The sequence below is a fragment of the Tupaia chinensis genome, unplaced genomic scaffold (assembly GCF_000334495.1).
Source record: "Tupaia chinensis unplaced genomic scaffold, TupChi_1.0 Scaffold000146_1, whole genome shotgun sequence".
In the NCBI taxonomy this organism is placed as follows: Eukaryota; Metazoa; Chordata; class Mammalia; order Scandentia; family Tupaiidae; genus Tupaia; species Tupaia belangeri.
The window spans coordinates 14,322,729-14,344,082 of record NW_006159616.1 but is presented as its reverse complement, the minus strand read 5'-3'; the positions used below and the strand labels follow the sequence as shown (position 1 = coordinate 14,344,082).

The 21,354-nt window shown below is 47.9% G+C and overlaps 1 long non-coding RNA gene across 3 annotated transcripts in view; it reads left to right on the top strand.

Annotated features, from left to right (window-relative positions):
• LOC102501910 (uncharacterized) overlaps positions 1-21,354 on the top strand; it is a 45,858-nt gene that overhangs the window by 11,090 nt on the left and 13,414 nt on the right. For 2 of the 3 annotated variants that reach the window (XR_001370145.2, XR_001370147.2), the window contains exons 2-4: positions 9,380-10,116; positions 13,976-14,126; positions 15,679-15,777. This is a non-coding gene — a long non-coding RNA (uncharacterized LOC102501910). The remainder of the gene's footprint in view (positions 1-9,379; positions 10,117-13,975; positions 14,127-15,678; positions 15,778-21,354) is intronic. The other variant, XR_003548888.1, reaches the window with a different exon arrangement.

Here is a 21,354-nt window from a genome sequence, read left to right as displayed (position 1 = left end):
CTCACACCGGGCACGTGTGCGTGTGTGCCCAAGATCCCGAGAGGAGAATGGAGAAGGGATTGCGGCGTGGCCATCCCTCCTGGGGGGTGATTTCTCCTTTCTGTCTCTCTGTCTCTCTCTGTCTGGCGAGCGCACATGCCCTATAGCAGAAACCTCTAAAAAAAATAAATAATAGTATAATAACAAAATTAAATAATTTAAAAAAAAGAATATACATTTATGAATGCTCTCTGAGTTCACAGAGGTTCCTGGGAAAACTGCTGAGGGCGGAAGGGAATGGAGACACTCCATGGCAGTGCAGGTGCCTGGCTCCAGATGACCTTTGGAGCAGCAAGGAGCTGACATGTCATTGGACTATTCATCCATCCCTCTGGAGCTGTTGCAGCAACACAGTGGCATCTAGAAAGCATGTGGTCGACATCCAAAGCAGTTCTCCATCTCAGCTCTAGAAACGTCTCCATTTTAGCACATTAAAGTAGTAGGAAGCTGAGTGACAGCAATTTGGTTTGGATCCTGACCTAACTGTGGGCATCATATGCTGTGATAGTTTCACCTAAGAAACTCTGAGAAGTGCCACGGGGAAAAGCAATCTGGAGCAGGAGATGGTTTAGGAACTTGAAGCACAGGCAGACTCCGTAGGAAAACGTTCTCTTTGTCTGCATTGACGAGTCAGAGTCAGAATGCCAAGTCCCGTGCTCTGGTCTCCTAGCTGGAGAACAGTAAGACCAATGACTGTTGATAAAAACACAAGAATCAAACAGTGTAGAGGAGATACAGCCCCAGATGTAAGGAAGTGATCTGTATTGTCCTTTGACCTCAGCAGGAGAAACGTGTTGATTCAAGATGAAGATGCCTCTCTCTCTTATCTAAAGAGTTGGCCCAGACCCATAGGAGATTTCAGATCGTCTCTCCTCACTTGGGTATCTGCACTCCACTGCTCCAGTGTAATTACAGATGAATTCTCTTACATGCTTTCCTTGGGAGTGCAAACAGCCTGTCTCAGACTTATGGCACCTACCTGCTCCTGTTACTCACTCCGAGGTCTGTTACTTGCTTTCCATTCTGTAGCTGGTTTTAGCCAACACTGTCACAGTCATATGGTCTTATAATTTTTTATATGATCTTTTCCCCTGAGAACGCTTCTGGAGGTTTTGAAGCTGGTGCTCTGTCTTGATCTGTTTTCTGCTGCTATAACTGAATAGATAGACAAGGTCGTTTTCTTATTGTCATTGTTTTTTATTTTTTGCTATAGGGCATTGTTTTAGTTTTGCTATAGGGCATGTGCACTCACTGGAAAGAGACAGAGAAGGAGACTGGGCTCCAATCAACAAATGCGCAGTATCTTCTAGTTGCTAGACTACGCTGCTTTCTAGTACATTATTTAGAATGTAAAAATTAAAATGTAAGTAAAGTATTTTAATGCAAATTATTTCAGCCTTTCAAGAAAGTCAGAAAGCACCTATTGCCCAGAAGAAATGACCACACTGCAGTCCCTTCTCCTCAGGCATGTATGCATACACAGTGAGTGTGTTTTTCAAGCTGCCAGGTCCGGGATTCACCACACAGTCAGCCATGTGGGATCTAGCTGCCCGAACCACCATACCACCTGGCTGGCCTGAGACTAGGTCATTTGTTATGAATGGAAATTTATTTCTCACAGTTCTAGAGGCCGGGAAGTCTCCAGCTTCAAGGTGCCAACATCTGGTAGGGGCCTTCTGACTGTGTCATCCCATGGCAGAATGTGGAAGAGCAAGAGTTGGGGAGAGAGGAAGAGAGACAAGAGAGAGCCATTCTAGTCCACTTTGTGTTGCTGTCACAAAGTAGCTGAGGCTGGATGATTTATAAAGAAAAGAGGTTTATTTGGCTGGTGGCTGGGAAGTCCAAGAGCATGATGCTGGCATCTGGCTGACTTCTGGTGCTGTGTCACAACATGGCAGAGGGACATGGGAAGGCCAGGGGATATGGCAAAAAGAGAGACCTGGCTGGCTCTCCTAGGAACTAATCGATGAGTCCTCCCTCCCTCCCTTCCCAGAGGTGGCAATCATCTATGCATAGAGAACCACGCCCTTGTCCTAAGCCCCTCCTACTAGGCCCCACCTCCCAACATGACCACATTGGAAATCGAATTACAGCAGAAGTTTCAGCAGAGACATAATCAAACCATAGGCCAAGCTAGTCCTTCTATAAGGAACCCACTCCCCTGATAAGAGCCACCTCTAGACACCATACTACGGATCAAGTTTCCAACATATGAACTTCAAGGGACACATTCGAACCATAGGAGGCTCACAGAAATGTCTGTTCTATCACCTTCTCTTGCCTCATGGCCTGTGGTCTCTGCCTACTGTGCTGCAGCCACACTGGCTGCCCCACCGATGCGTGTACACAGCAGACATGCATCCACCCAGAGCCTTGGCATGGACTATTCCCTCCACTCCAACACTGTCCTGGGACATTCATGGCTCCCTCCCTCCCTTCCTTTGAGTCTTTACTCACATGTCCCCCCTATCAGGGAGGCTTTCCTGACCCACCCTCTTTCCAGACCCTTCCAGACCCCCCTCTCACATATGCTTCCCCCTACTGTTTATCCCTTTAGTACAGCACATATTTCTTGTCTCGTCCCAGTTGGAATGCCAGCTCTATGTGGGCAGGGACTTTGACTCTTGTCCAGGCCACAGCCCAGTGCCCAGAACAATGCCTGACGGATTCAGTCCATGGTAATTACCGAGCGGCCTCTGCACACAGGCACCACTACTCCAGGCACGGGATGCTTCTGTAGGCGCTTCTCCAGGGGATGGAGGATTCACCCTACTTTAGGGAACTAAGTAAGTTCTTTAAGCACAAGGAAACTCTTGTGTCTTCTGACCCTTCGGAGAGACTCGAGGAGCTGGGCAAACAACCATCACTTTGCCTCTCTCCCTGCACGTCGCTGCCCCTCTCACTTCCTCTCGCTCCCTTCCCAACAGACATAGGAAAGTGGGGTCACTCTCAAGAAAAGGCAGAGCCTTCTATGTCTTAGGAACACAGGCATTTACTCCTTGGGGCCAATGGTCCTGCCTCCTGTGAGCTCCTGAGGAGGAGATGCATCTGAAACGCTGTCACCCTCCCAGGTCGTTTAACTGGTGGAGCTGTCGGCAAAGCAACCACATGCAGGCAGGCAGCCATCCCACTGGCTTTCCAGAGTGAGCTGGAAGGCGATGCTGAAGCCACGGGAAAAGGGACCGCCGCCTGCAGCCAACAGCCTGACTGGAAAGTCTGTGTAAGGGACACCTGGAGGAAGCAGAGCCTCCATCGCCTCCTCCACCCAGCTGTGACCCTGTGGTACGCATGCAGCCCGCCCTGGGTGCCCGCCAGCCCCCGACCTCAGGAGAGAACAGAGCCAGGGGCTCACCACTCTTTATCATCTGCAGGCTCACGGGTGTTCTCCCAATACATCGGAGCTTCTTTTCCTCTCATCTTATTTGAAAAAGTCTTTTGTGAGCTTGTAGGTGACCCTACAGTGACCTCTCTATTCCTGTTAAAAGGGAAAATATTTCCAGATCAGAGAGGGCGGTCTGCAGTGCCAAGACTTGGCATCTATGAATACGCGATTATGCCTGAGAAGCCCAGTCTCCCAAGCATGTGCCAGTCACAGCTCAGAAAGAAACCAAAAGCAGAGCAAAGAAACCAAGAATCAAGAGGTTTATTATTCACCCCTATCGGGTATTTTGAAACCAAAGTTTCCACATTTTTAAGGGTTTGATGTCATGAAATTCCCGTGTATGACTGCATTTTGAAAAATGGTCAATGTGTGTGTGTGTGCTGGAACATGAGAGGTTTAGCATATTACTTAGAAAATAAACTCTTAAACTTGACATTTGAGCTGCATAGGCAGAATAGGCCACTGAGCTGTAGCGTTTGCTACAATGAATTCATGTGATGTTCAGACTGTCCCGGAACTGTCTGGAAGTTAAATGTTAGTCTCCTGAAAAGAACTGGGACGTCAGAGTGCCAGCTGTCGGTATTCTAAGTGCAGTGTCAGCAGGTTTCTATTTAAAACCTTCACACCTGGTACTTGAGTATTTCCTGGTTTCTAAAGGGTCCCCTCTCTCCCTGGGATTCTTTTCCACCTTCCCTTTCCGGTGCCAGTTGTGTTTAACCCAGCCTGCTGGCAGGAAGAGAAAAGCAGCAGAACGGTCGGTCGCCTACTCTTTTGACTTAGCTGCTGTCACTGGGCTCAGGTGGAGACAAGGCAGCCTTAGAAATAGTGCTGGGGGTGGGGCAGGGAGCAAAGGGTATTGTAAAGAGAGGGCAGATGTTCAAGGCCATGCACCTTCACCGCGCTAGGGGGACCCCTGGATGCCCCCTGCGTCCCAGAGTGGCAAACCTAAAACATCCCTGAGATCTGTCACCATCAGTTGCCTCTGGGAAGATGGGAACTCAAGAGAAGAAAGAGAATTTACATGGGACAGAGGGGAGGGGTGAAGCGAGGCTGGAAATGGAGAAGTGGAGGGATTGCAAGAGCAATCTAATAAAGAGGTTGAGGATAAGACAGGGGTGCCAGGAGGTAGCCCATGGCTTCTGTTATCCTCTAGGTCCAAAACTGTCTTCACCTTAATTGGAGAGTGAGAAATGGTGAGGCAAAGAGAGTCAAGGAGTAGGGGGTTAAGATTGTGGATTTGTTCCTGTATTTCCCCAGTGGTGTGAAACCCTCACTTCTGACATACTCAGGGATCCCCCCATCTCCTTCCCCTCCTGCCCTTACCTCCTCTGCTCTCCCCCTTCTCCTCCTCCTCTCCTTCCATTTCTGCACTGGGGGCACAGCCAGTTTTGGGGGAGTGGGGGCAGGTGTAGCAGCAGCCTGGAACAAGGCAGCAGTTGCATACAGGAGCTTTGCAAGGGACTTTTGCAGATACAGGGACACTGGGCAGAGAGGAACAGAGAAATTCCGGAGATTTTTCATGTGCGAGCAGATATTTCCTTTGAGAGTTGCTAGACTAAATAATACTCCTCGTGTCTCAGGGGAAATAACTACCACTGACCTGCATGTTCTCTGCAGGCAGGAGGAGCACAGGGAGCCCTGAGGCTGCCTGGGGGAGCTCAGCACAGACAGGTGAGCTTGCCCACATAAATGTCTTCACTGGAAGAATAAGCGGATTGTCTTCTGACAGTCGCCTGACACAACTCTCAGTTCAAACATGGAGGAATTGTTGGCAGACCGTGGGGATAAAATGGGCTGGACTTCTAAGAATAAATATACCCAGGCCTCTAGATTAACCCATTTTCATTTGTACATGTATATATTTATTTGGACTTATTTCTTTTTCATTACCAGAGGGCGTGTGCACTCACCAGGGAGAAATGCAGAGGGAGAAAATATCCCCCGCCCCCCCATGGAGCATGGTCATGCTGCAGCCCCATCCAGTCGGGATTTGAGGCATGCACACATATTCACCATGCATATTTTCTAATCCTAGACCAGGCAGGATTCAAACCATGGTCAGGCATGTGGGATCCAGCTCTCTTAACCACTGGGCTACAGAGCTGGCCCCTTATATGTATATATTTAAACAGATTTTTAGAGTAGTCTTAGTTCATAGCGAAATCGAGCAGAAACCAGAGAGTGCCTGTGAACCTCTTCCCTCACCATGCACACTCCTCCCCCACTTTCTGCATCCTGCATCAGAGGGGTACATTTCCTACAGTCAGTGTCACTGGGGGGACACATCGAAATCACCCGCAGCTCATAGTTCACTCTGAGGGTTCTCTGGGTGTCGTACACTCTATGGGTTCTGACACATGTATGATGGCCTTGATCTTACGGTGTCATACAGAGTAATTCCCTTGCCCTCAGAATCCTGTGTTCCACCCTCCATCCTGCACCCCCAGCCACCACTGACCTTGCTACTGCCTGTGCGGTTTCATCTTTTCCAGAATGTCTTAGAGTTGGTGCCATACAGCATGTAGTCTTTCCAGACTCGCTTCTTTCACTTAATAATATCTACTTACATTTCTTCTGTGTTTTTTAATAATGACTTGATAGCTTATTTCTTTTTCTTTTTTCTTTTTCTTTTTTTTTTTTTTTGAGAGTTTTTCGCTGTAGGGCGCGTGCACTCGCCAGACAGACAGAGACATAGAGACAGAAAGTGAGAAATCACCCCCCAGGGGGGATGGTCACGCCGCAGTCCCTTCTCCTCCATTCTCCTCTCGGGATCTTGGGCACACACGCACACGCGCCCGGCGTGAGTTTTAAGCCACCAGGTCCGGGACGCAAACCACGGTCGACTACGTGGGAGTCCAGCGACATAGCCATTATGCTAACTGCTGGTTCCCCAATAGCTTATTTATTTTTATTGTATTTTTAATTTTTTAAAAAATTTTGCTATAGAGTGTATACCCTCATAGGAGACAGAGAGAGAGGGAGGGAAAGTGAGAAAGTATTTCCAGGAGGGAAAACCACACTGCGATCCCTTCCCCTCCGTTCTCCCCTTGGGATTTTGGCCATGCACGCACATGCACCCAGCATGTCATTTTCAAGCCACTAGGTCCAAGACTCTGACCACAGCGTCAGCCATATGAGATCCAGCCACCTTAACCACCACATCATCTGCTGGCCTGCTCATTTCTTTTTAACACGGATAATAACCTATAGTCTAGGTGTAACCATTTTCATACATTTGTAAGAAACCTAATTTTTAGTGGGATGATATAATTGATCACTAACTGTTAGGTCGTTGGGAAAGTCATGTATTTTCCTACGTTTTTCTATGTAAAAATGTGTCATAACTTTTCTGACAACCTAATAGCATTATAATAGAACAGTAACGAAACAGAAGTAATATTTGGCTTAAACAGAAAAAAACTCTGTATCAAGCCTATTAATAAAAAGGCTATTATTACCCTTCTGTTTGCTAAGTACACTGAGGCTCAGAGTGAATCTGTCTTAGCCATGGCAGGTAAGCGGTGATGAGAGATCTGTAGAAAGGACAGACGTGTCTAGAATCCCAGCCATTTGCTCTACCGCAGATCAGAACATACTGTACTGACCTTTCCTGTGTAACGTTTTAAGGTTACATACGTGGGGGTGGGGAGGATGCTTATTCCCCACTCCAAAGGCTGGCTCGCTCTCTCCCCCTTAACAATTCTCTCTCTCTGACCACACCGTAATCCCTTCTCCTCCATTCTCCTCTTTTGATTTTGGGTTCACATTCACATGCACCTGGCATGAGTTTCAAGCCTGTGGATCTGGGATTTGAACCAAGGTCAGCCATATGGGAATTCAGTTACATAACCATTACACCATCTGCTGGGCCCCCTTCTTTCTCCTTTTACCTGTTGCTCTCCTTGGGGAAGAAGGAGCCACTTACCTGACTGAGTGGGTGGGGAGGAACTGGGCATGCTCAGAGCTGCTCCTCTCTCATCCCTGGAATCTACCTGCCTGCAGAGAACATGCTGGTCACCTGGTTCACACTTTACCAGACAAATTGACCTGAGGTTGTCCAGTGCTGACAGTGATAGGGTCAATCAGTGTGTCCGACTAAGAAATGTGACACTGAACACATGCCCTGCAAACAACTTTATGAAAGTAATAACATTGACGCCCTAATCTCCATTCTCTCTGACTCCTGCCTCTGATTGGTTATCCTAATTTAAGTAGGAGGAGCCCCTTCCCCAGACCTCATAATAGCATTATAAATAGCTCCTAAAAGTCTCCTTCACATTATCAGCCAGTGCTTTATGGTGCCAAGGGGTCTCTACTATCTCTGAGTCTGCTAACTTGGAAGCTATTTCAGGCCAGAAAGATGAGATACCGGGAACTATAGCAATGTAGTAACTTACATTGAAAGCACTGAACTAGCTTGAAAATGTTGCAGCCTACTTTCTGGTGATCATTTGGTCCCTTAGAGAAATCTGACTCAAAAATTAAATTTTAGATCAGAAATGCAACTACCTACAGTCTACCCAATTCTATTTAGAAAGGTCTTCATAGAACCAATCCAAACTAGGTTAAATTTTCATAAAAAGAAAATGGATATTAAGGCACCAATCCGGTTTTTGGTCCAGTGTTGGAAAGATCCTCCCTTTTCTGTCCTAAGGGTTTGATACACATTTTCATGCCTCTATTTCCATCCCAGTACACCCAGATCACTTTATAATATCTGAACTTCCTTGAGCCAAGGTTGAAATTCCACCTCAAGAAATAATACGGACCACAGTAAGAGAAAGTGTAATGTTCATGTGTCTGTCCATGTGGGACTACACGAGAACTGAGATGAGCTCCCTGAGAACTGAACCTAACTTGCCAGTATTCAGTGCATTACCTGCGAAGTCTCATTCATGTGAACCTTTTAACAAAGCTTGGTGGGGCCAGACACTGGCACAGTGGTCAAACAGTGCTCTGTGAGGAGACTGAGCATGGGGAGGTTCCTGGTTTTCATCTGAAGTGCACGGGGCACATGTGTGCCCATGATCCTGGACTGCCTGAAGGCTGGGGCTAGGTTGTGGCATCAGAACCTTTTTTTTTTTTTTGAGAGATTTTTGCTATAGGGTGCATGTACTCACCAGAAAGACAGAGACAGAAAGCGAGAAATATTCCCTTGGGGGGATGGCTATGCTGCAATCCCTTCCCCATTCTCCTCTCGGCATCTTGGGCATGCATGCACACACGCCCGGTGTGAGTTTAAGCCACCGGGTCTGGGACTCAAACCGTGGTCGACTACATGCGATTCCAGTGACATAGCCATTACGCCAACTGCTGGTCCTCATCAGAACCCTGTTGGGGCTGCTGTCTCTCTCCTTTCTTTCTCTCTCACTCAGAGAAAAAAAAAGGGGGGAGGGAACCAGCAGTTAGCATAATGGCTATGTCGCTGGACTCCCACGTAGTCTACCATGGATTGTGTCCCGGACCTGGTGGCTTAAAACTCACGCCGGGCGCGTGCGCGTGCATGCCCAAGATCCCGAGAAGAAAATGGAGGAGAAGGGATTGTGGCGTGACCATCCTCCCTGAGGGGTGATTTCTTGCTTTCTGTCTCTCTGTCTCTGTCTGTCTGGCGAGCGCACGCGCCCTATAGCAAAAACCTCTCCCCAAAAAAAGAACAAACAATTTTTAACTATTGCTGGCTAGTGAGAAAGAAGATGGTAATGACGACAGGAAAGGTTTTCCTAGGAATAGTCACCATCTTGTTTCATGTGGGCTGTCTGATGAGATAGTCATTGATGCTTATTCCTACCCTTCTCCTCCCTTGCCCACCTCCACCCAGGAGACTGGGAGCCAAATGCACCTGGCTTGGTTCTACCGAAGGACATGTGTGTGGATGATCTCAGGAGGCCCTCTGGAGGCCCCTTGCTTTTCTTCACATGAGACTGGTAATGCCCCTCCCCCTTTCTCTTGCCCTGACAGGAATCAGGACATGATTCCTGGAGCAGCAACAGCCATTTACAGCCACGAGGTGACCAACAACTCTCTAAAGCAGCTAGTAGCTTAGTGAACAAAGGTTACTCTATCTGCCAACCCTTCCTCCCCGGAGTAGCCATGGTAATTGTGGGACACTGGAAATTCCTGGAACATCAATGTGCCAAAGAAGACAAGCTGTGCTGTTAAAACTAACTGCTGGCCTACTAGTCTCAACTAATAGAAATGGAACAAGATGTTACAAGCTCTCTGCTTCAATTCTGGCGCAAGTCCTGAGGCAGAGAGCAAACCAGTAGATTCCAACTACTCCCATGTTCCAAGGTGAGGTGCTAGACCAGCTCACCCGGGCCTGCAAAGAGATATTAGAGAGCCTGCGACTGCCCACAGGTCAGAAGGTAGCCAGGCCAAGAGGGAGAGGTTGGAAGTTAGCATCAACTTCTTTAAGGGGAGTTGGCGTTTCCCAGACGGAAGCCTGCAGGGGAAGTTGGGTCGAGGCCTTTCTTGATGTACCCTCTGTCTCCTCACATTTTCTGTCTGGAATGTGGCACTTTCTCACCCCATCTCACCCCACAGTGGGTGGGAGAAGGGGGCATAGGGAGACGGACTTTGAAGAGACCCTTCAGAGAATGACCACATACCCAGGAGCTTGGCAGGCCAGACAACACGGGGATGTCACATACCTGAGAAATCTTAACTACAAGAAGCCCTTAAGTCAACAAAACAAGGTAAGGTGGCTACATTGGGTACAGAGTCCCAGTCCTTGGGTGTTTCAAGTGACAAAGGATATAGGGTTTTTTTCCCATGGACCAGAATGGGCCATGAGAAGGAGCTGCCCCAAAGGGCTTTCAGGAAGAAGGACTGAGAAAAGCATCTAAAGGCTAATGAATGTTCTCACCCCTCAGGTGAACACCTCCCAGTCTAAGGGGAGTCTCCAAGAAACCCCAAAGCTCTATTGCAAGAGCAAAAAAAAAAAAAAAAATTAGCTTCCAATGTGTGCCACTGCCAATAGATTCAATGGTGACAATATGGTGTCTCCCCGCACTGGCCAGTTCACCCTCCAGGAACTGAGTCAGCCCTGGGAGTGAAAGGGATAAGGGTAGACAGAAAATGTGGGGAAGTAGAGGGTGCTTCCGGAAGGCCTCAACCCAATTCCCACTGCAGCCTTCTGTCTGCGAAGAGCTTTAACTTCAATGAATCCCTATTGCAGAGGTGACCTGGAAACTTTTCTATCCAAGAGCCACTGAAGTCCGCAGGGCTGCCAGACTTACCCCAGGGGCTGAGGGAAAACCAGCCACCCTCTCCCCTACACAACCTACCACACCCCACCCATACTCTGGAGTGTTGGACCAGCTCTGGAGAGGAAAGAAGAGGGTTTCACTCTGGTGGACCCACAGACGCTGCCCATGCCACACGGGTTTCACAAACGTGACACATAATGCCCGTGGTGGGCTCGTATGTCCAGTTGGCTCCAGAGTATATCCTCGGTCCCTGAACACTAGTCCTAAACACTAACCTCCTTGGAAACGTGCAGCTTCTAGAGCAAAATGCTACGTGGAATTGAGACCTTTGGTTGGTTAAATACAATATAGAAAGTGGCACAAGGAGCACAGACTTGCCTGATTCCTTTTTAAAATGAGGGTGAAAAGTGGCCCCTGGAATCAGGTAGTGGCCCAGCAAGAATGTAACTGAACCCACATGGGAGAGACCCTGGGTTTGTGCCAGGGGCCTCCCCGAGCTCACCAGGTACACACGCATGCCTGTAATCCAGGCTACCTCGACTGGGATGGACCCATGACAACCTGGTGGCAGATGCTTCTCACTCTCTCTCTCCCTCTCATGGAAAAAATTAATAAGTAAACTTTAAAAAAAAAAAAAAAAAGAAGAAGAAGAAAGAAAGAAAGGAAGGAAAGCAACTCCTTTCCCCTCTCATTTCCCATCCTTCAAAAATCCTGCTGGAGTGAGAAGGTCTGGCTCAGGCTGAGTTCCAAGTGAGCCTCGGCCGGTGAGAGATGAGTTGGGTCTTTGCACCAGACAACGTGTTGAAAAGCACCAGACCAGAAGTAGCTGACGTTTATCTGTCTCTACTGAGTTCCCAGGAATACTGCCGGGGTTTCTGAACCCACGTGGGAAGCACTGTCAGCCCGTGCCTGGAGGCGCAAGAAGAGGGAGATTGGGCAATGTCTGTGCCCTCTCTCCCACTGCCCTCGACTCACTGGGTGCTCTCCCTGTCCAACTTTACTCAGCTCCTGTGCCAAGCAGGGGAGACCCAGCCAGGATATTTATAGTGCTGGTACATGATTGGGCAGCTAGTGGGAGCAGATGTTTTCTGGTACAAGCGAAGGGAGCTATTTATACTGGGAGCTGGATGAAAATCAGCCAGAAGGGAGGCCATAGTCCTAGATGTTTCTCTCGATACTAGGGAAAGTGTTCAACATCCTTAGGTGTCAACACGCCCCATCCTCACTGCCGAGATAGCTCCATTCAGCTGATGCCAATCACAAGCCAGGCTCTGGGTGGGCGCTGGATTGACTAAGACAGCCCCCACTCCTCGGGATGGTGCAGGAGGGAGACATCACGAAAACAATTAGTGATTATATGACACTTCACTGCAAGCGTGGGGACACAGGAACAACCAACACCATGAGGCTGCTGAGCCTGGTGAGTGGTGGTGGGACGGAAGGGGGCAAGGATGGCCAGGGCGAGCCACAAGGCCATGGCAGTTCACCTGACTTTGAAGAATGGGTAGGGAGAGGCCCAGGTGAGAAGGGCAGAGGGAACCAGAGATGGAATGGAGGTTCTGCAGCCTGCCTCATGCATTCTGGGCATATCAAGGAATCATGTGGGTGGCCAGAGTCAGCATAGGTTGGGGGGGGGGAATAGGGGTGGTTCCTGAGGGATGTCAGAGAAGAGGGCTGAACAGGTGAGCGGGGATGAGACTGTACAGGGTGACTTTTCTCGCTCGGAAACATGGAATTATGTAGCCTTGGCCTTTAGGAGGGAAGAGGCAAAGGCTTCTAAGGAGGAACAGGACTCCAGGAAGTGATGTGAGCACAGGGTCTGTGGACAGGTCTCTCCTCGGGTTCCCAGTGTCCTGGGCGCTGTCCTTAAACACAGCTGGCACCCCATCGATGCGTGCCGAAGGAGCGGGCTCTCTGTATATCCCTGGCTCGAGGCAACATCCATGAGACAAGAGGGCCACTAAGCACGCCCAGCCCTCCCTAAGGCCCCAAGAACAAGCCCAGGCACACTGGCTGAGGGCCAGAGGGCAGCTGCGGTGCCTTCTCCCTCTACGGGGGTTCGGCCTTACCCCATTCCCCTTGGCAGATCCAAGCCAGGCTCTCTTCCTGGCCACTGCTCACCCCACTCAGATTCGGGGCCCACTGCTTTCCTTCCACCTCACCACTCAAACGGCCGCAGCCTTTCTTTCTACCGGAAAGCCAAGAAACACCAACAACCGAAGACACTTCCAAGGCGCGTGCTTTGCCAAAGACTGGAGGGATGCAGGGAGTGCGGGATGCCTCACCGTTGCCTTTTCCTTGTTCTTAAACCTTCTCAGCATCTCTGCCTTCCCTGACTGTGACCTCGCCTGGCTTGCTGCCTCCATTTCTCCTCAGGCTCTTCTTACCTTTTCTCTCTTTCTTCCCAAATGCTTGTTCATCTCTTATTTTTTTAAATAATTATTTATTTAAATTTATTTATTATTATTTTAATTTGCTATAGGGCACATGCGCTCACCAGAAAGAGACAGAGAGAGAGAGAGAGGGAAAGTGAGAAAACAAGCCACCAGGTCCAGGACTCAAACCATCATCAACCACGAGGGAGTCTAGCACCTTAACCACCACGCCACCTGCTGGCCCTTTTGTAAATTTTTTTAATTGCGGGAGAGCACCTGCACTTGCCGGAGAGAACAGAGACAAGAGAGATGGAGGGGGAGAAAGTGCTACCCAGTGGCACATGATCACGTTGCACCCCTTCTCCATTTCCGACAGGCAGGATCTGGGAAACTCTTTTCCCTGATCTGCACCCCTGTGACTTTAACACATGAAGGCACTCACACGTGTGTGCACTCATCCACACTCACACTCTGCCACATTCTCAAGCACCTGCACACACGCTCACACACACACGTCGCTGTGTGGCACAGCCTCCCTCCCCACCCCTACTCCCTGGAGAAGGAGTCTGGATCCCCACCTTTCTGCCTCATCTTCCTTGGCTTCACCCCTCACCCCCGCAGGAGTCCTGGGCTGTGCTCCTGAATAATATTCTGGGCAGCTGTCACCCCTGGAATTGCATATGCAGAGAGGGCTAAGGGCTATGGGAAGTCTGTTACTGTGCAGCCTCCGCCCAGCGTGGCACAGGACACATGCATGGCCACTGCTCATCTGAGCAAGAATTGCCACCATCGCCCCCTTCCCAGGGACCAACAGCTACCAAAAAAGAAAAATGTTTGCACGCAGTTTATTGGAAAAACTGCACCCACGATGAAGAAAGTCTGTTCAGAAAGACCTTTTTCAAAGAAAGGACAACTGTTAACAGGCTCCATTTTGACAGATGCATTTCCCGGGGGTCTCTTTATCATTACAGATTCCAAGTGGGATCGATGCTGTACTTGGAAAAAGAGAGAAATATTTCTGAGACAGAAAGTGGGAAGGAAACCAAGGAGGAAACTCACTTTGCAAGTCATTGTTCTTGCTAAATACAAAAATTGATTATTTTATCGAAGAGCTGTTGTCAGGTCAGTGTCCCCTCCCCACCTCAGAAAATCTTTCATCTGCCCAGTAGGAAACTGATGCCTGGAAGTCGTTTGCAGAGTGGAGTGATTGTGAGGATCTCTGCTGGAAGGTGCACCCAGCCCCTTTCCCAAGCCTCTGAAATTTGACAGAGGCCAGGACAGTGATTAAAGGCCTGTGGCGCCCTCTGGTGAGGAGAGCCCAATCCCTCTGTGCGCCCGGGGCAGATATTCCTCTGCTGTGGATTCAGCCTCCATCCCCTAACCCCAGTGCACAACCCAAGTTTCACAGCTTTGCTCACAGCTTTTTTCAGAGTCTGCAACTTCCCAGCAATGTGGAGCTGATGGGTCCAGTCTTGGAAAACCTCATTCAGATTCTAGCCAGGGAAGGAGGGAGGTATTTATCCCAGAGAGAGAGATGCACAGTTCTGATCAATGGAAAACCAGAGGTCCTACTGGGTGTTAGGCCTCCTGGTTCCCAGATGCTGCCCACAGGCCCCAGAGGAAGAGGCGGTGCACCCATCCTCCCAGCCCTGCTGTGGTGGCGGGGTTTTCCTCAAGGTTCAGACTGAGCAGATAGCAGACTTCCAAGTTGAACTAAGCATTTCTGTACATCTGGTATGAAAGTACTTGTGAGAAATGATCACAGGAGTCCCAGGGAACACTAAAAGCAAATTCTACTGCCTGTGAAAGGATGTAGCCTCAGAACAACCCAACACCAGAACTTTCCTTCTAGGTCCAGTGGAAATATTTGTGGAAGGCCAAAGGTGGACTCTGTCCTTCCCAGGCCCTGACTTGAAGCCCAGAGGAAATTATAGGGAGTTCTGGACATGGCCCTAATGCTTCGAGAATCTCTAAAATTTATATGCCTGATGTTCCCAGGGCCTGGACTGAGATTCCCATCCAAGGCTGGATGGTTTGATTTTCATAAATATCTGTCATTGCCTCAACAAGAGGCTCTGTGGGTATAAACCGAGGATCCAAGAGACATTTCTCTCTCTGTCATGTGTGCTATTCAGGTGGTAGGTTCCTTCCAAGGATTCCAAAATTCCTCAGAGGGATAAGCCACAGTCTCTGTTGGAATTAGGGAAGAAGGACCTTAATGCATCCTGATGCTCACACCTGAAGGAGGCTGACAGGCCTACCCTCTGCCAAGGGTTTGAATGCCGATGAGGCTCTTGGAAGGCTCATTGGGAACCCTACGAAAGAAATTCAGAAGATTCCATCTGACGTCATCCATCCCACTAGAGAAGACTCGTAGGTTGCATTTACTCTCTGGCCTCAATCCTCCAAATTCTAGAGAGAGTTATTTTTTCTTGAAGTACAAGAACTCCAGTGATCAAAGTTGGAAGCATCCTTGCATTTTCAGTGCAACAGGAAAATAAGAGCTTTCTTAAATTCAGAGTATGATAAGGGTGTTATGAGGGGTCCTGCTCTCAGACATGCAGTGGCATGAAATCCTGCTACCGGCTTACCTCCTCCACCGATGCCTTGGTTCCTCATCTTTGAAACGCCTATAGTGCTTACTCCTTCACTTTTTTTTTTTTTTTTCTTTTAGTAAGACAAAGAGAAAGAGGTACTGTTGACGGGTCCTTACTTCATGGTCCTCTGCCCCAGTGTTCCAGCTGGTCAAGACCACCATGCCCAGCATGTTCAGGTTGGTCCAGGATCTGAACTAAAGTCTTTCAGGTGGCCTAGCCTTGTGTAGTGGCACCCCACTAGCCACACCACCACACAACTGGGTTACTCATTTTTTTTTTAATTGCCAGAGGGTGAGTGCATTTGTCAGAGAGAGATAGAAAGAAAAAGCACCTGCGAATGGTGCGTGCTCATGCCACAGTCCTTTTTCCTCAATGACTACATCCCATTAGAATTCTGGGAACATAGTCACACACTCCCAGCATGCTTTTCTTCTTTTCTTTTTTTTTTTTTTTCTTTTTTTTTTTTTTTTTTTTTTTTTTTGAGAGAGAGATTTTTGCTATAGGACGTGTGTGCTCACTAGAGAGACAGAGAGACAGAAAGCAAGAAGTCATCTCTTCGGGGGGATGGCCACATTGCAGTTCCTTCACCTCCATTCTCCTCTGGAGATTTTGAGCACACACACACACACACGCCCAGTGTGAGTTTTAAGCCACTGAGTCCAATACTCGAACCATGGTAGACTACATGGGAGTCCAGAGACATAACCATTACACCATCAGCTGGTCCCTCCCAGTACGTTTTCAAGCTGCCAGGGCTGAGATTTCAGCTGTCATTAGCCATGTAGAATCCAGCTCTCTAGGCAGAGGACCTAACCACTGCACTGCAGAGCTGGCTCTAGGGTGCATCTATGTTTAACCTTTTGAGGAATCGCCAGACTGCTTCCCACTCTACTCACTTTTCATGAGTCCTGAGAGCTGACCACTGCATTTGACAAACAACAGTACTACTGGATCTTTCCAGAAAGAGTTAGAACAAACACTAGAGTTAAAAGTCTATTTTGGTGGAGAGAGCTGGTTATCTGGTTGGTTAACCAGTTGTTTAGATGAAGGTAATGATAACTTTTTAAATCCCATCTGTTTACTGCTGAGAAGTATTCTAATTGAAACGTGCCATTAGAGTTGCCTCCCTGAGCTACAGGGGCACAGTGAGGGCTTTGTTCCCCCTGGCAGTCAGGGCGCACTATCCTCCAGGGTCAATCATTCATTCATTCCAGCACGCTGTGTAGGGGCCATTGCAAGTCAGGCCTGGAGCCAGGACCGTGGAGCAAGACAAACACAGTTTCTACCTTCATGGGGCCGATGTTCTAGAATGGGAGCGAGTTCAAGGAAACAGACAAAAGTATTACTCCGGAGGTAGCAAAGGGGCTAAGAGAGAATAGTGCAGGCACACGCATTTCTTCGACCGGATGCTCAGGTAGGAGTCTCAGTTTTCTCCATTGTCCTAGCAATGACCTCAAATAGCAGTACAAAACAGCACCCATTTACAAGCTCACAGTTCTGGGGGGCTCTGTTAAGTTCTGTGCTCAAGGTCTCTCTCACAAGCTGAAATCGGGGTGCCAGCTGGAAGGGGCTTTCTTCTTTATTTGATTGTGCCATAGGGTGCGTGTGCTCAGCGAAGAGAGACGAGGGTGAGGGGGCAGTAAAAAATCACCCAGCCCCAGGGCAGATGGCCATGCTGCAATCCCTTCTCCTCCATTCTCCTCTTGGGATTTAGGGCACACACCTACACACTCCTGGCATATTTCTCTAGCCAAAGGGTTCAGGACTCGGACCACACAGTTGGCCATACAGGATCCAGCTGCTGTAACCACCATGTCACCAACTGGCTCCTGGGCTCTTCTCTAAAAACTCTGAGAAAGGACCCTCTCCTGAGCTCATTGCAGGTGTCGCAGAATGCAGCTTCTTACAGTGGTAGGACGGAGGCGACTGCATCCTTGCCAAGTATGAGCCAGGGTCACCCTCAGCACCTGGGGCTGTTCATCTGCCTTCTCAAGTGGCTCCTTTCATTTCAAAATACCTGGAGTTCTTCCTTTGCTTTGAATCCTTGAACTTCCCCTTCTGCCCCCAGCCAGGGACAGCCCTCTGTTTTACAGCCCGTGTCATTAGACCAGACCTGCTGCATGATCTCCATCCTCCCACCTGGACGGAGCTGTGCCGCAACATGACACAATGCCAGGAGGACACAGCGTCACAGTCACAGGTTCCTGGGATCCGGACTTAAACGAGGGGAGAGGAGTATTTCTAGAAGCACAGGCAGAGACTCAGACCTGGAGTGTGAGGGAGAGATGGGGTTGTGGCCAGAGGGGGCAGCATCCTCCCTGCAGGAACAAGTGACCATGGCAAGTGGCCTGAGAGGAGGTGAGCAAGCAGAGGAGACCCTCCACCACTGGGGTCCTTGTTGACAACCATGGCAGAGTGGAGCCAGAATACCAGGCTTGCTTTCTGGAAAGACACCCCAAAATTTTGCTTTTTAAAAATAGCTTGGATGTTGGGGCCAGCAGATTGCATAGTGGTTACAGCACTGGACTCCCACATGGTTGACCACAGCTGGGGTCTTGGACCTAGCAGCTTGAAAATTGTGCCAGGCATGTGTGCATGCATGTCCAAAATCCCAGGAGGAGAATGGAGAAGTGATTGTGGTGTGGCCATCCCCTAAGAGGATGATTTCTCACTTTCCCTTTCACTGTCTGTCTCTCTCTTCTCCAGTGCCCTATAGCAAAAACCTGTTAAAAAAAAATTTTTAATAGCTTGGTAGGGCCAACAGATGGCATGGGTTAAGGTGCTGTATCCCACATAGCTGACTTTGTAGTTTGAGCCCTAGACACAGTGGCTTGAAAAACATACTGGGTGTGTATGCATGCATGCTCCAAAACCCTGAGTAGAAAGGATAGCAGCATGGCCATCCGTGCTGAGGAATGATTTCTCACTTCCCCTTCTCTCTTTCTTTCTCTCTGGCAAGTGCACATGCCCTATGACTAAATAAATAAATAAATAAATAAATAAATAAATAAATAAATAAATAAATAAAATAGCTTGGTTAAGATACAATGTATAATTGGCACCCATGAAAACATCTCCCCAGTCCAGATGAATATATCCAGCACTCCCATGCCACTTGGTGATCTTCTCCTCTGCAACTGCTCCTTCATCTCCAAGCAACCAACATCTGCATCCCATCACTTACATTTTCTAGAGCTTTATATAAATGCAACCATACACTACTGTATCGTCATGAACTGAATTGTCCCCCCACCCCAATTCCCCTGTTGAAGTCCTAACTCCTAGTACTTCTGACTGTATTTGGACACAGGTCTTTAAAAAGGTGATTAAGTTAAAATGATGTCATTAGGGTGGGCCTTAATCCAATAGGACGAGATTAAGACAGGGGCCAGACAGCTGTACAACAGTAAAATGTGACACTGTGTCAGACAATCCCACATGGGAAGGTTCTGGGTTCATGCACTAAGACCTCCCTGAGTATGCTGGGCATGTATGTGGTCATGACCTGGCACTGGCTGAAGGCTACAGGTGGGTCAAGGTGTCAAGGCCCTGTTGGGGGGTTTCCTCTCTTTCTTTCTCTCTCTCTCTCTCACTGTCTCTCTCATGGAAGAAACAAAAATTTTTAGAGAGATTTTTGCTATAGGGCACATGCACTCACCAGAGAGACAGAATGCAAGAACTCATCCCCAAGAGGGATGGCCACACCACAATCTCTACTCCTCCATTCTCCTCTCAGGATTTTGGACACACACGCACACACACCCAGCGTGTTTCAAGCCCCTGGATCCAGTAGGTATTGGAACTGCAATCGGTCATGTAGGAGTCCAGTGACATAACCATTATGACATCTACTGGTCCTGAAACAAGTAAGTTTTTAAGAAAAGAGAGTGTGGGACACAGACACACATATAGGGACAGCCACATGAAGACACCAGAAGACTCACTTGCAAGCCAAGAGAGGGAGACCACCAACACCTTGATTTCTGACTCCTGGACTCCAGAAAATAAGGTTCTATTGTTGAAGCCACCTCTCTGTGGCATTTTTTGGTGGCAACTCTAACAACCTAATACAAGTGGTGTCCTTTTTTGTTGTTTAAGTTTATGCATTCAGCCAAATTGTCTGCAATTCTATGTTGTTTGCATATGTATCATAGCTCATTCCATCTTACTGTGAAGTAATATCCCCTTATACGGATATACCACCATTTGTTTATCCTGCTTAAAGACATTCAGGTTATTTCCAATTTTGCTTATTGCAAATAATACTTCTATGAACAATGAGGACACTGCTTCTCTTCTATGAATACTTTTTTCCTTTCTTTTTTTCTTTTTTTTTTTAAATAGATTTTTTTTTTTGGCTATAGGGAGTGTGCACTCGCCAGAGAGAGACAAAGACAAAGAGCAAGGGAAAGTGAGAATCACCCTCCTGACCCCAGGGAGAATGGCCACATTGCAGTCTCCTCTCAGGATTTGGGGCAATTACACACACATGCCTGGTGTGTTTTGCAAGCTGCTGGATCTGGGACTCAAACCATGCAGTCAGCCATGTGGGACCCAGTACCTTAACTAGCATGCCATCTGCTGGCCTTATGAATATTTTTATCCACAGACAGGTCTTTGTGTGACCATATACTGCCTTTTCTTTTAGGTAAATACTTAGAAATATAATGGCTAGATCATATGGCAGGTATGTATTTAGCTTTTTAAAAACTACACTGTTTTCCACAGTGGTTGCACTATTTTATATTCCCAAGAGTAGTATATGAGAGACCCAGTATCTCTGTATGTATATGTGTATATGTGTGTGTGTGTGTGTGTGTGTGTGTGTGTGTGTGTGTGTATGAGGTTTTTGCTATAGGGCACATACACTCGCCAGAAAGACAGAGTGAGACAGAGAAACAGAAAGCAAGAAATCACTCCCCAGGGGGATGGCCACATTGCAATCCCTTCTCCTCCATTCTCCTCTCGGGATCTTGGGCACGCACGCACACACGTCCAGTGTGAGTTTAAGCCACCAGGTCTAGGACTCGAACAGTGGTCAACTACATGGAAGTTCGGTGACATAGCCATTAAGCTAATTGCTGGTCCTAAGTACCTCTATATTTTCACCAACATTTGGTAGGGTCAATCTTTTTCATTTTAGAGATTCTATAATAATATATGTATAGCAATATCTCATTAAAAATTTTTAAGAGAGATTTCTTTCTTCTATAGGGCACATGCACCACCAGAGAGACAGAAAGCGAGAAATCACCCTAAGAGGGATGGCCACACCACAATTTCTTCTCCTCCTTTCTCCTCTTGGGATTCTGGGCATTCACACACACGTGCCCAGCATGAGTTTGAAGCCACTAGGTCTGGGACTCAAACCGTGATCAACTACTTGGGAGTCTAGCAACATAACCATTACACCATTTGCTGATTCCTTTCGTTAAAATTTTAATTTGCTTTTTCCTAATGATTAAAGATTTTAACATTTTTCTTATGCTTATTTACCTATCCAATAAGCAAAATATAAGCTTATTAAACAAAATGAGCATTCTTTTGTTCAAACATTTTGACCATTTTTAAAATAAGTTGGGCCAGCCCCATGGCATAGTGGTTAAGGGAGTCAGATAGCACATGACTGATGATGGTTTGGGTCCTGGTCCCAGTGGGGACTACATGGGAGTCCAGCGACATAACCATTGTGCCATCTGCAGGTCCCTCAATTTATTTTTTATGAATTGTGCTTTTGTAGCCATATTAAAGGA